This window comes from Mesoplodon bidens (assembly GCF_964165515.1).
Source record: "Mesoplodon bidens genome assembly, chromosome: 15".
NCBI lineage: Eukaryota > Metazoa > Chordata > Mammalia > Artiodactyla > Ziphiidae > Mesoplodon > Mesoplodon bidens.
Genome location: NC_138171.1, coordinates 16470706 through 16487429, shown reverse-complemented (window position 1 = coordinate 16487429; position 16724 = coordinate 16470706). Strand labels below are relative to the sequence as shown.

General features: G+C 47.9%; 1 protein-coding gene across 1 annotated transcript in view; it reads right to left on the bottom strand.

Moving 5' to 3' along the window:
- JPH2 (junctophilin 2) overlaps nucleotides 1-16724 on the bottom strand; it is a gene marked incomplete at its 5' end in the record, with an annotated part of 63611 nt that overhangs the window by 39594 nt on the left and 7293 nt on the right. The gene's annotated exons all lie outside the window — the stretch shown is intronic.

Here is a 16724-nt window from a genome sequence, read left to right as displayed (position 1 = left end):
GGCGTGACCAAAGCCGGTGAGGCTCCGAGTGTGTGAGGTTGCGTGAGTGAGTGTGGGAGAACAAACGCGTGCAAGCCAGAAGTCTGCGTAGCGGTGTGAATATTTCCGTCGGTGGGAACGTGGCAAGGCCACGAGCGTGCAAGATGGAGTGAGGTGGTGTGACGCCGAGTGTCGGTGTGTGAAGTTGTGCCGCGAGGCGGGGCCCCGGGAGTGCATGCCAGGACACGAGCAGACAGGCCGGAAGGAGTTTGCATGACCCGTGTGAGTATTTCTGTTGGTGGGAATGCGCCAGGATCTTTACTGTGCGAAATCGGGTGAGGCTGAGTGAGTCCGTCTTAAGTGTGAGGTTCTGTGAGCAGATGAGGCTCTGTGAGTGTGCACAGATTTGGAATCACACAGAGCAAATGAATGTGCCAGAGCGCGAGTGGTATGACAGTGAGTTTGTGCGGTAGTGTGAATATTGCATTTGTGTGAGTGTGCATGTAGAAGCGTGAGTGTGCGAGGCAGTGTGTGCACAGAGGGTGACCGAGATCACGTGAGCATGGGACCAAAGCCGGTGAGGCTTCGAGTGTGTGAGGTTGCGTGAGTGAATGTGGGAGAACAACGCGTGCAAGCCAGAAGAAGGTTATGGGAGCATTTGAGGTCTTAAGTATGCAGGAAAGGCAAAGTTGAGTGAGGGTGCAAGCCTGCTAGAGGATCAAAGGGTGCAAGCTTGTGAGCAGGCAAGGCTCTGTCGGTATGTGAGGTTGAATGTGTGTGCATGGTTATCCTAGTGTGCAAGGTGACGTGAAAGTCCAAGGTCATGAATGGATAAGACGGTGAGTTTGCACAGCGGTGTGAATGTTGCAGGGCACAGGCGAGTGTGTATTTGTGCAAGGCCATGGGTAGAGGAGACTGTTAGGAGCGTGCCTATCAGTGTCCTTTGCCTCTGTGAGTGTATGATGCAGGGTGTACACACTGGAGTGAGTGCCCAGTGGAGGTGACATTATGGGTATGTGTGAGGTCTGAGTGCACAAGGCCATCTGAGCGTTAAAGCACAAAGTAATCTGAGACAGTCGAGGCTGAGTGAGTGTGTGAAGTTGTGCGCATTAATGAAACTGAGACCATGTAAGACGACGTGTACGCAAGATGGCGTGTACAGGAAGCTGGTAACAAGAAGGCCTTGCATGTCCATGAGTGTGAATACCTGATCTCCTGGGAAATAGAATCTGTGCCTGTGGCCACGACGTGAATAGAGAGGCAGCACAGAGTAATGGTTAGGAGCACAGACTGCGGAGCCAGGCTGCTGGGTCCGAACCCTGCCTCTGCCCTTGCTAGCTGTGTAACCTTGGGCAAGTGACTTAACCTCTCTGAGGCTCAGCTTTCTCACCCATCAAACAGGTAACAATTGCCTCTTACCTCATAGGGTTGTTGGAGGTTTAAATGAGTTAATATTGCTGAAGAACTAAGAAAGAAAAGATATGTGTGATGTTGTGATTTTACGAAGTTATACTAGCGTGTGAGGTCACCTGAGTTGTATGAACAAGCTGATACAAAGGTGACAAAATATCTTCGTATTCCACCCCCATCCTAACAGGCTGTGCTCCCCGGGGCTCCGTCCAAAACCTCCTCCCCGTCCTCCCTGGGTGATTGCATCATCTGGTGTTTTTATAACTGCCATCTGTGTCCTGCAGATTCTCCTGAATATATCCCCAACTTCTTCCCCTCTGCAGCTCCACATGTTGCCTTGGAGATGGATGCCCCCAGATGTTACACAGCATCTCCAACTCAACACCTCCCCTCACCCCCACACACAGCTGTTCTACCTTCTTGGTCTTTCTCTCCGCAGCAGCACCACTGAAAGCCATCCCTCTGCCTTCATCTTTGTGCCTTTTGTATGTAGAACAGTGCCTGACACATCATGTTCACTGAAGTGAGGGGGGAAATTCAGAGCCGTTGTTTTAAACACAAGCTGATGTGCTGCCCTGGTTAACCAAAAAAACCAAATGGCTTGCCAACAAATACCCAGGATGGCTGGTAAGGGACTCTTAAGGTCAACCCAACAGGCATGTTCCCATTTGGACCTTTGCACTGGCTGTTCCCTCTGCCAGGAACTCTTTTCCTACCTCTGTCCTTCAAGCCTTTGCTCACTGGGGACTACCTGACCACCCTATTTAAAACTACAGTCTGCCTGTGTTCCCACAAGCACCAAGATATCCGTGATCTACTTTTATTTTTTTTCTATAGCATTTATCACCGTCTGACATACCATATGACTTATTCACTTATATTTATTGCTTTATTGCTTTTCCTCCCCTGCTAGGATGGAAGCCTTGTGGGTGCAGGGATCTTTCCTGTTTTCTGTTCTGATGTATCCCCAGCACCTGGGACATTGCCTGGCACATAGAGGTGCTCCAGAAATATTTGCTGATTGATTGGCTTGAACCTGTCCAGAAACGCCATCTCACTGTGTGACCTTGGGTGACTCTCTTCCTTTCTTACAGGCTCGATTGCCCCATCAGTCAATTACATGTTGGTGATGAGGCTCTAAGGTTTGGCCTCACTTTGAGATGCTGGGCTTCTAGGAATCGGGGCACTGTGACTCTGGAGGCGAAGGATAGTGAGTCCCCATGACTCCACGCGGCCTGGCCCCTCCCAGCACAGACTGCTCCAGCTCAGGGTCCCACGCCTACCCAGCCCCAGCCCTTTGTGTGTGAAGAGACCCCATCAAGAATCACGTACAGTGTGGGGGTTCACTTAACACCTCTCAGCAATCCTGTGAGGTGGGTCTCATGCAGATGCTCATTTACAGGAGAGGAAGTTGGTGATCTGAGAAGTTACTAGACTTGACCAAGGAAGCAGGATCAAAACCCAAGTCTATCTGATGCCCAGAGCTCATGCTCTGAGCCCACAGTTCTCAATCCTGGCTGCATGTGAGAAGCTAAAGATAAAATACAGATCCCCGGGCCTTGCCACCTGAAATTCTGCTTTAATTGTTGGGGAGAGTGTCTGGTGCTTCTGGCCCTCAGTACAGCAAGCAGGAACAGCCAGGGGTGAGAGGACAGCAGGGCTCACCTCCCTTCAATGACCAGCCACGAAAAACCAACGATCAGAGAATATCAACTGTAACAGGACCAAAGAGAAATGGAGAGAGACAGAGAGAGATGAGAGCGTTGGGCATGACCTCGCAAAGGAAGATACAAATATGCTCTCCATTTCTTAGGTGGATTGATGTTCAGAGAGGTTATGTGACTTGCCCAAAGTCACACAGTGAGGAAGAAGCAGAGCTGGGATTTGAACTGAGGTCTGACTCAAGGGGGGAAGTGGGATTACGTGGCAAGTGTAGAGAATAAAGAAATGAGAGTGTGGTACAAAGGATGGAAATGTGAGGAGACAGATAGAAAGCTATTATGCTCCATTCTCCAAGCTCACCCACATGGGGCCACATTGTGTGGGAAGCAGGGGGACAGAAAGAAACACAGAGAGAGAGACAAACTGGTTTCAAACACCACCTAAGCTGGGGAACCTTGACCAAGCTACTTCTTATGATTCTCAATTTCCTTACCTGGAAAGTAGAAAAATAATACCTGTTTTCCAGCTTCTTTGGGAGACAACAAAACATGGAAACAACCCAAATGTCCATTAACTGGAAAATGGATAAACAAACTGCGCTCAACCACACAATGGAGTACTAGTCCGCAATAAAAAGTAGCATGTTACTGAAACACACACCAACATGGATGGATCTCAAAAACATGCCAAGGGAATGAAGCCGGAGACAAATCATGTGATTCCAATGACATGACAGCCTGGAAAAATCTAAACTATGGTGATAGGAAGCAGATTCGTGGTTACCAGAGGGGTAAGGGGGAGCCACTGTGCAGGGGCACAAGGGAACTTTCTGAGTTGATGCAAATGTTCTGTATCTTGACTATGCTGGTGGTTACACAGGTGTAGACGTTTGTCAAGACTGTGCACCTCGGCGGGGGTGGGGTTGGGGGTGTGATGAATTGGGCAATTAGGATTGACATGTATACACTGATGTGTATAAAATTGATGACTAATAAGAACCTGCTGTATAAAAAAATAAAATAAAATTCAAAAAAAAAGACTGTGTACTTAAAATGTGTTTTATTGCATGGAAATTATCCCTCAATAAAGTTGATTTGATAAATGAATAATTTGTAAATAAATTTTTAAGGAAAAAAAAAAACCCTACCCAGTATAGTGCCTTGCAAATATCCATCAGGAAATCCTGTCCACTCTACTTTCCAAGTGAATCTAGAATCTTGCCACGTCTCACCACCCCCATTGCTGCTAGATGGTAGTCCGAGCCACCATTATCTCCCTAACACACCTATCAGAGGGGATTCTGTTCAAATATAATAAGCCAGATCACGACACTGTTCTGCTCCTTCTTACTCAGAAAAAAAGCTGAAGTCCTTAGTGACCCTCAAGGCCCTACCTGATCTCATCCCGATCACTCCTCCATCCTTACCTCCTCCCATTCTCCCCTTTCCCTCACTTCACTCTAGCCACAGAGGCCTCCTTGCTGTTCTTCCCGCACACTAGCCATGGTCCTGCCTCAGGGCCTTTGCATATGCTGTTTGCTCTGCCTAGAATGTTCTTCCTCCAGATATCTGCATGGCTCACTCCCTCACCATCTTCAAGCCTTTACTCAAATGTCATCTCACTGAAGACTCCCTCACCACCCTATTTAAAATTATAACCCCCACCCAAGGTTTTTTCTTTTTATCTCCCTTCTTTGCTTTTTTTTTCCTTCATAGCATATCTAATATTACATATATTTTGCTTTTTCTTTTGTTTATTAATCATCTCCCCTACTGGAATGTAAATTCCACAAAGGCAGGGATTCCGTTCTTTTTAGCTCACTGTTGTATCCTTGGTACCTAGAACAGTATCAAATAGGTACTCAATAAATATTTGTTGAATGAGTGAGTGAGTGAATAGCATGCACTTTCCAACTATTTTCTCTTCTTTCTGCTCTATCCATCTGAAAACAGGTCTGCGAAAATGACCAGAGAGATATTTAATAGTTCCTATAAGACTCACCAAAGATGATACAGCTAATAAATGCACAGAGTCAAAACTCACACCCATGTCTGGCTGTGCTCCTTCCAGAAGTCTCAGAAGAAAGAAGAAAAAATATATAAATTAAAGGGGGAAGTGAGCAAGACCAGAGCAGAGAAGACGGTAAACCAGAGGAAAGAAAGAAGACATCTAATCTCTAGATTGGACAAGTTTGTGAAATTAAATCAGCCAGTCTACCTTTGGCTTAAGTTTGGTGTGAGATGGGCTGACGTGGCCACTTTAAGCCCAGGAAAAACTGAGACTGCAACAGGAGAACGGCTCTTGGCCTCCAGTTGGGGAGGAAATGGCCAGGCTATATTAGGAAACTTACGAGCAAGTGGCAAGAGGCACAAACACCCAGGGGAGGCTGGGAGTGATGGGGCCCTGGGAAGGGGGAAGAGCCAAGTGCTGGAGCCACCCCCTGCCTGACTGTCTAAGGCAGGACAGTTCTCTCTGGGGACAGGAAGAACGCATCCAAAGAGGGAGAGGAGGACCCACCCACAGCCATCTGGCTGAGAGGAGCCTCTATGTAAGGAAGTGCTTCCTAACACCCTTGGGGATGATCCCCTCACTGGGACTTGCAGACATTACAAGGCTTCCCACTGCCCTCAGGGTAAGGACCAAGATTCTCAGCAGCCTACAAGGCCCGGAGTGGGCTGCCCCTGCCCACCTTTCCTGACTCTTTTTGAATGGCTCTCCAGTCACACTCGCCTCCCTACCTCAGGGCCTTTGCACATGCTTCCCTTCTTTTTCTTGGTGTGCTCTTCTCTCTCCTCCCCTGGCCAGCTTCTAGTGATATTTCAAGATTCACCTTAAATCTGACTTCATCCAGGTTGATTTCTTGAGCCCTTCCCCCTGAGTACGACCACATGATGTCAGTACTTCTGGGCATTGTGTGTAGTAGCAGCTAACTGATTATTATGATCGTTTATTCACCTTAAGCCTTTCCTACCAGACTGTGGCTTCCAAGAGGGAAGGCATCATATCTAGCTTATTTGCTGTGACCTCAGCATCTAGCACAGTTCCCAGGCCTGAGGAAGCTGTGAGTTAACATCTGATGAATCTAGGAGGATTTTCTCCTGAATGACAACCCTGCTGTTCTTTCAAGGGCAGGAGCTGCATCTTTTCTTTCCCCTCATGACTCAGCACATGGTAAGTGCCCAGTAGGGACTGGCTGTGGCTACCGAGAATACTCACATCTAAGTCTGGGAGTTATTGGGATATTTGTAAAAGGCTGGTGAACTCTGTAACCATGGTAAATGTAGTCCTAATATACAGACCAGGCTCCTATGTTTAATAAAACCTGAATATCGCCTTCTCCCTGCAATTCCCCTTCAGGTTTAGTAAAGAATAACCTGGGTTTTAACCTTAACTCTGACACTGGATAGTTCTAAAACATGCATAAGTTATTGAAACCCCATAAGCCTCAGCTGTCCTATAACATGGAGGTAATGATACCTACTTTATATGTTTTTTTTTTGTTTTTTGTTTTTTTGGGTTTTTTTTTGCGGTACGCAGGCCTCTCACTGTTGTGGCCTCTCCCGTTGCAGAGCACAGGCTCCGGATGCGCAGGCTCAGCGGCCATGGCTCACAGGCCCAGCCGCTCCGCGGCATGTGGGATCTTCCCAGACCGGGGCACGAACCTGTGTCCCCTGCATCGGTAGGCAGACTCTCAACCACTGCACCACCAGGGAAGCCCTTTATATGGTTTTTCATTCATTCCTTTGAGTCAGCAAGTATTTGCAGTGCACCCTGCATTCACTGGGCTAGGTGCTGGGAATGCAGTGCGAATAAATAGACGTGGTCCCTGCCCTCAAGGGGCTTGGAGTCTAGTGCCAGCAATAGACTGGATTTAATCAATCATCAGAAATAAATGTTAAGCAGCCCCAGCAGTGTGGTCCAGAGAGATGACGATCCAGATCTTGGTTGGCAGTGGAGTGGGGAGGGTTGGTTGACCAAAGATTAAGTGAACTCTATGTGAGGCAGCTAGCACACAGCAAGTGCTCAATAAAGGCTAACTTTTTGGCAGGTCAGAGTCTTTGCTCAGAAAAGCTGGCAAAGGATTAACTGGGATTAACTGGGAAGATGAAGAGGAGCCAGGGAGGACAGAGAGAACTCAGAGGGAGAGAATGAGGCCAGCTCTGGTTTTCTGCCTAGGTGTGTGTGCTGGTAAGAAAGCAGGCTTGGGCTTCCCTGGTGGCGCAGTGGTTGAGAGTCCGCCTGCTGATGCAGGGGACACGGGTTCGTGCCCCGGTCCAGGAAGATCCCACATGCCGCGGAGCGGCTGGGCCCGTGAGCCATGGCCGCTGAGCCTGCGCGTCCGGAGCCTGTGCCCCGCAACGGGAGGGGCCACAACAGTGAGAGGCCCGCGTACTGCGCAAAAAAAAAAAAAAAAAAAGAAAGCAGGCTTGTGGCCTGGAATGCCCAGCTTTCGCTGGTTTGGGAACACCCCTGAGTCAGGCCTCAGAACTTCTGTCCTTGAGAAGAAGAACATTTGGGGATCTGCTCATCAGTGAGATCTGCCTCCACACCCTCTAAACACACAGGATGGAGGAGTTTCTGGAAGCCACATCTATAGTTTAAGATCCACTCCCCAGGGCCAGAGATTACGACTTAGTTGATGTGGATACTGGAAAGCATCTCAGATGATTCTAATATGCAGCCTGTACAAGTTTTCCATTGACCTACAGTTAGCCAACATGCTCTGTTCCTTTGTTGTAAAACCTGCTAACTGATGCCCTTAGCACCCTGACGTGCCTGGCCAGCAGCCTATGCTCTAGCAAATCCACGCCTCTGTTCCCACATGCGGGACTGTGTGTTTATTTAAGACTGTTCCTAAACCTGTTCACCTCCGTTGTACTCATTATTGAAATTTTGTTATTTATTAATATTTGTTCTCTAAACCAAGGGACTATGAGTGTACAGAAAAAGAGTCTTACTTCTCCAAACACAAGCTGAATGTTTTTGGATGTTCATAGGGAGACAGTTCCTTAAAAATCGCTCTCAAATTTGGTATGAATGGGATAACTATAAAAGGTTGGAACAAAATTATAAAAATCTAGACGTTTTCTACACTCGGACTACTTTGCACTGTCTTTAATTTCTTGCTCCATTTTAAAGAAACGAACAGAAACTGGAAATTATAGATGATACGTTACAGGAATGGAAGACAGACAATGAGAAACTCCACTGCCATCAAAAAAAAGGCTTTGCCGGGAATTCCCTGGCGGTCCAGTGGTCAGGACTCTGTGCTTTCACTACCTAGGGCCCGGGTTCGATCCCTGGTCAGGGAACTAAGATCCCACAATCCACGAAGCACAGACTCTCTCCCCCCCCCAAAAAAGCTTTGCCATCAAAAGGTTAGTGAATGAAAAAGACTGAATTATCTATACACTATATGTAAATGTGATATAAATTAAATGTCATAAGATATATAAATCATTTTAAAAATCTTTCTCTGATCTTACTAACATTCAATTAACCAGCTTGCATTTGGTATTGATGACATCAGATAAGAGGGCTTCTACGGTTTTAAACGTCAGTGTGAATACATTTGATTTGACAGAGAGAAAGCAAAGGAAGGAAGACACCAAAAGGGTAATCAACACTAAGTCAAGGAAAATAAGCAAGTAACCATACGCCAGCACCCTGATGTGTGACTTTCCCATAGGGTGTGAATCCAAGTTTTGGATGAGTTTAGTTAGGGCAAAACTGCACTTTTCATTCCTTCTCAGGAAAAGGATGCCTGTGGCCTGAGTCACTGGGGCTTCCATCCACTACCTGGCCTGTAGGAATCTTCCCAACATGGTAGGTACTGCTCATCCAGTTCTGACCATAAGAGGCCAAACTGGAGGTGCATAGCCTGTGGAAAATTTTCCTGGCTGTATAACTTAATAATCCATTAAGGCAGGATCTCCAAAAATGTGTTTTGCAAAACTGGTGTTAATATATTTTATCATGGAAAAAAAGAAAAACAATTCTGAAGTCAAGACAGTTTGAGGAGGTTAAATGAAATGAGAGTTCTCCTGCCTGTGGGAGTTTGTCAGAACTCCTAGAGTGCTCCTGGGGACTATGGGTCTCCGTGAGGAGATGCTAGTTAATCAGAAGACCCTTCTTGCAGAACACCTGTCAGGTTTAGTATTCCACGGAACCCACTTTGGGAAATGACCATAAGGCTCACATCAGTTTAACCTGGTGGGGTCAGGGGAGCAGGTATTATTGTACAACTACTGTTGGTTGTTGCTTACCCAACAACAATTATCCTCTTTGCTAATAGAGCCTTCAATTTTTGTCCCAGGGTCCAGTATTCCTCCCATGTGACTCAGAGAAAGGTCTCCAATCCAGGGGCAAATCCTGATTGCTCTAAGCCAGGCATTTGGGAATTCCCTGGCGGTCCAGTGGTTAGGACTCGGTGCTTCAGGCATTCAAGTCTATCTACCTTGCCTGTGATTGGATTAGACATGAGCATATGAACATGTGATGAACTCTGGAATTGAGACCTGAGGTAAGTCAGCAAAAGGTGTGGGGCAAGGGAGACAAGAAAGAGTTCTTAGTTCTTCTCAAGAGACACTTGTGGAGAAACATACCTTCTTTTTCTGCTGGATGTTGTTGCATGTGGACATGACTCCTGGAGCTGTGGCAGCCATATTGGGACCATGAGAGGAACTAGCTGAGAACAAAACTGACACTCTGTGGATGACAGAGCAAAAAGGTAGCAGGAACCTGGGTTCTTGCTGATGCTGTTGTGCCTCCAAATTAACCAGTCCTGAGACTTCCCTGCCTCTGGATTCTTGTTTATGTGTGATTAGAAATATCCTTATTAAACAAGGTCTGTGCTGTCCAATATGGTAGCCATTAGATGCATGTGGTTATTGAGTACTGAACTTAAAAGTTTTAGTACAGGGACTTCCCTGGTAGCACAGTGGTTAAGAATCCGCCTCCCAATGCAGGCAACACAGGTTTGAGCCCTAGTCTGGGAAGATCCCACAAGCCGCAGAGCAACTAAGCCCATGTGCCACAACTACTGAGCCTGCGCTCTAGAGCCCGTGCTCCGCAACAGGAGAAGCCACTGCAATGAGAAGCCCGGGCACCTCAACAAAGAGTAGCCCCTGCTCGCCGCAACTAGGAAAGCCAGCGCACAGCAACGAAGACCCAGTGCAACCAATGAATAAATAAATAAATGAATAATAAAAAAAAAAGATTTAGTACAAAAAAGAATGTAAAATATCTCACTAATAATTACATATTGATTACATGTGGAAATTATAATATTTGGGGTAATGGATTAAATAAAAGATGTGATTAAAATTCATTTCACCTTTTTAAATGTGGCTACTGGAAAATTTTAAATTACGTTTGGAGCCCATGTCATATTTTTGTTGGAAAGGGCTAGTTTAGGCCATCTGGAGTTAGGCTTTTCTGTTACTTGCAGACAGAAAAAAATATCCAAACAGATACAAGTATTAGCATTCTGATTTTACAGTAGGAAAAACTCACCCTAAAAATGTAAATAACTTGCTCATGATCACACCAGTGTAGCGGTTGTTGGTGATCACAGCCAAGCATCCTGGCCAGTGCTTTCTCCTCTGTACCTCTAAGAACCTCAGAATACCCCTTACAAGTGAAAGGTTCAGAAACCCTCACCCAAACCTCAGCTCGGAAGAAAGCATGAGCGTTTCAGAAACCCAAGGGGAGACAGAGAAGAGACCTATGGGTCAGACCATGGATTCTGCCTCCAAATACAGAATGAATGCTGAGAACACCATCCCCTCTGGCCGGTGACACCTGCCTATTTCTAGGAAACTGTTTGAGGTCCAACTGTCAGTGTCCCTAGGGGACTGAACAGAGATGGAGGGAAAGTAATCAGGAGTAGCTCCTCTCCAGGGGTCCCCACTGCCCATGGAAGTCCTTACCTGTCATGAAGTTCAGTGTCTTCATGACCTGGTCCCAGCACACCTTCTCAGTTTTCCTCCCCAAATCCCCCAAAGCCTACTTTCAAAGCCACCTCCTTCAGAAACCTACCCAGGGCACCTTCCTTCCTCCAAACTCTCATCACTTCTTACCACCTATGGCCGCTCTCTTGTCTATATATTGTCTATTTTGTCCAACAGCCATCTCTGATCCTTCTCCAAGTCCTCTCACATAGTCTTAGAAGTTAGTTCAAGATCTTTGGGCAGGACCATGGAAGCATCATCAATAGATTTCAGACAGGGTTTAAGATAGAGCATGGCAGGTAGGGGAGTGAGCACCAGAAGAGTCCAAGGGTCACGGCTCCTGTCCAGACACACTAACTCTGATGAGGTAAACCAGGAATGCACATTGTGGTGGACACACATGCCCAGGCCACGGACAGACACATAGGTGCTCTCGACTATAGGGGACCCAGCCCACCTTGATGAAGACCATGGGTCCTGTGTCCCAGAGGGAGCACGTCAAACCTGAGACACCTTTGGGAGCAGCGAAGAATAATGGAAATTGCTTGAGCTTTGGAAACAGACCTGACTCTGAATATCTCTTTCATCTCTCCCCACTTCCCTTTATCTCCACCCCGTCCATCTAATGCAGGGCTGTGCCAATATTCCCTGGTTGACTACAGTAACATCTGCCCTGGTCTTTGCCTCCCCAGATACCCACTTCAATCCACCCTTCGCTGCTGCCGGAGTCATCTCCTTTGTAAGATGCAGATGTGATCAGGTTACCCCCACTTAAAACTTTGTGACGGCTTCCCAGTACCTTGAGGGAGGATTGTCCCCTAGGAAACATATTCTGAGACTGAGATTGCATGTGGGTGATCTGGGGTGGGGGGGAGGGCTCTCAGGACAAACAGCCGTAAGGAAGGAAGCAGGCTTCAATAAGTGGAAGAAGTTGAACAGTTGCAGCTAAAGCCTCACTGGATCCCATGGGGATCTCTGGAGCTGGTATGGCCCTTCAGAGTTGTCCAAAATCAAAGCAAGGAGGCTGGGTCTTTGTACTCCTGTATCAACTAGTCCTTAACTATGGGTTACCCCCAGAGGGAGGCACCTCCTTTTGACAGAGGGCAATGGCCAGCTATGAGCCATCAGCAGCCCAAACTCCCGGCAGCTGGGGAAAAGAGGACCCTGCTCCTGCGGGGTGTCTGAGGGTGTCCCACAGCATCTGCTGTAAGGATGAAATTCAAACTCCTCATTGTGACCCATGAAGCCCTCTTGGCTTGGGCCCTGCCAACACTCCAGCCTCATGTACCCCACTCTCTCTCTCCGTCTCTGTGCTCCCACCTTTTCTTGAACACAGCATGCTCCGTTCCCACTTCCAAGCCTTTGCACTCAATATTCCTTTTGTCCGGCACCATGTGGTCCTCCCATCACCCATTTTTTAGATCTCAGCCTCAAGGCTAAGATCACTTCCTCAAGGAAGCCTTCTCTGATTACCCGACCAGACTAGGCTCACCCATTATCAGCTCATAAACCCTTCTACTTGCCCTTCAAATTATTTATCCCATGTTGTAATTAAATACCTGTCCAATGCTGGTCTCTGCTGTTAGAATGCACGCTCCTGAGGCAGTGACCCAAACTGCCTTGCTCACCACAGCATCTCCAGCCATCAATGTGATGACTGGCCCAGAGAAGGCATCCAGCAGATACTGTCAAATGAGTACATGAGTACATGGCCTTGGGCAAGTTCTTTTTGAGTCTATCTCTGCTCAGCAAAAGAAGCAAAGCAATTTTCCTTGCAGGGTTGCTGTGAGTGTCATGTGAGTTATCTAGCAGAGACCTCAGACTTCAATAAATGTTGGCTCCCTTCACTTCTTGGGAAAGGATTGCAGGGTGACCGGTCATCCCCCTTTGCCTGAGGTTGAGGGGTTTCCCGAGAAACTTTAATACTTTCAGTACTAAAACCAGGACAGTTCCCAGGCAAACCGGGAGGGTTGGTTGCCCTAAATTTGGGTGGGAAGGAGAGAAGCGCATTTCATATTAGCACATTGTTCCTGGTATGCTGGTAAAACAGCTCTTTGGAAAAACAAACAACCCTGATTCATCGCGTCGGCCAATTTCCATCATCTAAATATTCCCACCCTGGCCAGTCAAGCTACCAGCAGTCGAACAGCCAGCTTGCAAAATTCCTGAAAACTTAACAATGCACCAGTAGGAGCTGATGCCAGCGCCCCGTAGCTAACACAGACTGTCGCGTTCCTGATATCCACACATGCACAACAGGGTTATAGACAGCCTCAACTCGGGGGTAAGCGAGAATATTTCAGTCCCAAGAAAGGCACAGCTGGAATGGACCTTGAAGACCATCTAGTCCAAGGCAACAAGTCATCTGTCACAGGCGCTACCTCTTCCCCATCCTGTGTCCACAACAGACATTGTTAATCGATCATGATGCTGAATCCTAATAAGACGGAACAGTCTCCCCTCACCACCGCTCCGGGCAGCCACAGTCAAGTAGCTGATGTTGCATGTGAGAGAAATCGACTTACCTCCAGGAGTAAGTGTGGTTCAGCCCCTCATTATACAGGGTAGGAAGCTTAGGCACAGAGTGGTACAGGGACCTACCCAAAGCCACACAGCCAGGCAGTAGCTCAGCTGGGACTAAAGAACAGATCACCTGCCTTGCTTGCCCTTTCAATCCTGCTTTGCCTTGAAGAGCTGAATACCCCAGAGTGGGGCAGAATGAAGGGAACTCACTTGGGATCTGAGCCTAGATTCTGGGGGGGCTCTGCTTAGAGCCCCCAAACTCTCTTTGTACCCTGAAGGCTTCTTAGCATGTCAGCATATAAACGTTTATGTGTTGTGGGGAGAGCACTTCTGAAAAACTTACAAAGTTGCACATGCCCATTGCACAAAATTCAAACAACAGAGGAGTATCTAAAATAAAAAACTCTTGTATTGTCTCCCCAGAGGTAATCACTGTTAACAATTTCAGTCCTTCCAGGACTTCTTCTACTTATTTACAAGCCTGTATGTATCACAAGTGAACGAAAAGATTAGCTGCTCCCCACCCTAACACCCTCCCCCACAATAAATATTTGTCCAGTGGCTCTTGTTTGCTTAAAATGCCTTAGATTCCTTTCCATACGAGTATAGGTGGGTCTGTCTCTGTCCTTCCCCCGCTCCCCCGGCTGCGCCATGCAGCATACGGGAATTTTAGTTCCCCGACCAGGGCTCGAACCCACATCCCCTGCAGTGGAAGCTCAGAGTCTTAACCACTGGACCACCAGGGAAGTCCCTGTCTTTCTCTCTCTCTCTCTCTCTCTCTCTCTCTCTCTCTCTCTCTCTCTCTCTCTCTCTCTCTCTCTCTCTCTCTCTCTCTCTCAACGTTTTTGTTTTTGAGGTATAGTTCTGCCTCTGTCTTTTTAATGGTTTTCGTACTTCCTGGCATGGTCTTATGAATTAATTGAACAGTCCCTTTGGGTGAGCATATAGATGGTATTCCGTTTTTCCTGTAACAATCCCAAGGCCTTGCCCTCTGGCTCGCCTGCGAGGTGGTCCCGACGTCCCTTCCCGTGGCCCCCAAATGCTACCTCCCATCAAAGCTCCACTGTCTCTGGTTTCCCAGGATCACCAACAGGGGATTAATCAGGTGACACTGACTGGATGCTGACAATCCTGGGGCCTGGGGGAAAGCATCTTTGCCAGGCCCTGGGTCAGCTCAACAACACTGAGGGCCTTGGAAGCCAGAAATAATTGAGTGTGGGGGAGGAAAGGGATCAAGGGGAGACGGCCTGGGCTCAGACCCCCCACTGGTTGCTCAGGGCTCCCTGTCTGTGTGCACGCCCGCCCACAACCCTCACGCCCACGTGCCGTGTTTAACGGGCTTTGCTCAGTCTCAGCACCGAGCTCCTGACCTTCCCTCTTCAAGCCCTCACCCCATCTTAGCTCAGGGCAACGCCATCCTTTGTGGCTCAGGCCAAAGCCTTGGAACCTTCCTTGACTCTTCTTTCTCTCACTCCCCCTATGCAATCTATCAGCCCGATCTTTCAGCTCCGGGTTCAAAATAGACCGAGTTCAACCACTTCTCCCCACCTCTGCTGATCCAGGTTGGAGGTCCAACCATCGCCATGTCTCAGCTGTGTCATTGCAATAGACACGCTAATTGATCTCCCTGCTTCCACCCTTTCTGCACCACATCCTTGCCCCCAAACCGTCTCTGAACACAGTAGCCAAAGGAAGCCCTCTAAACAAAGTCAGAGCATGTCACTTTTATAGCCCGCATTTTTCTCAGGGTAAAAGCCAGATTCTTACAATGGCCTACCAGGCCCTGCGTGAACTACCCTGTATCCACACCTTCCCGGCAGGAATATTATAGACGGGATGTTGTGTCCTTCTCTGTACATCCCAACAAAGGCCCCTATTGTCCGGTTGTCCTGTCATCAATGATGTGAAATTGGATCACTTTGTTAAGATGGTATTCACAAAGGATTCAAATTTAATTAAAAATAAAAGTAAGAAAAACATTGTGCGTGCCACACAGAGCATTTCCTGCAGGTTGCGGCCCACCCTCAGGCCTCAGGGTGTGGCCCCCATTCTACACGGTTCAAACAATGGCCGGCAGCACATGCTTGAACACCTCCAGGCACAAGGTGCTCACTACTCGCCTAAGGGGAGAGGTTTCTGGAGTTCCCACTGCCCCTGGATCACCCTCTCGATTCTGCCAGGCGGGTCCGGGTCAGTCGACTCCCAGTTATGCAGGAGTAAGTAGGGGCCTTGGTCTTGACCAGACCCAAAGCCCACCTACTCTGTTGGCTCTGGCTTGGGAAAGGAAAGGAGAGAACAGGGGTGGCCCTCTGGTCTATGGCAGGAAGCAAGCCTGTCTCCCTCAGCCCACACGCCGCCCTCAACCAGGGCGCTTAGAAAATGAGACTGGACATTCCTCACAAAGGTGCGGCAGCCAGGGCTGGTCCAGGCAACAGCTGCTGGGGACATGAAATTAGCAGGCCCTGGAAGCAAGCCAGCTCGCTGAATGCCAAGGGCCTGGCCTTGGACAGGGGTACGTCTGGGGAGATTTGGCCAGCTGGACACATGCATCCCAGAAAACAAGGCTGCAGAGAGGAGGACTAGTGACATCCACTTCCCTGTCTTACTGAGGGTCCACTGTGCTCCCCTGGAGTCCCGGATAAATGCCAAGAAGCTGCTGTAACAGCAGGCCCAGACGACTATCATGCTGACCCCTGGCTGTGAACTGGGACATGAGATTTTCAAGATGAGGTTAAATTATGCTGATTCTACATTCGAAATGGAATCATGCCTGACTTGGGTTCCATCTACACTGGCAGGACCCAAGGCAGAACTAAGCAAAGTCTTGGCTTATTAAGTGCTCCAAAATCAAAAGCTAGGTTTTGTACTGAAATATTCTTCCCCAAACGGAGGCAGCTGTGGTTCAGGCCATCCTGAATTAGTTCGCCCTTTGGACTGTGAAAGAAACACAGAAAAGAGAATATATGTTTCAGCATTTCCTCTGTGCCAGGCATCCTAAGTCCTTTTTATGTATTATCTCATTTCATTGTTTCAATCACATTTTGAGGGAGATTTTGACATCCCTAATGGAAAAAGGAAATGGAAGGTGAAAGAGCTCACATGATATGCTTATGTGTGTAGAATTAAGAAGTGGCCCCACTGGGATTTGGACGCAGATCTGGCTACTCTAAGCCCCAAGTGTTTAAGTAACACAGGCTT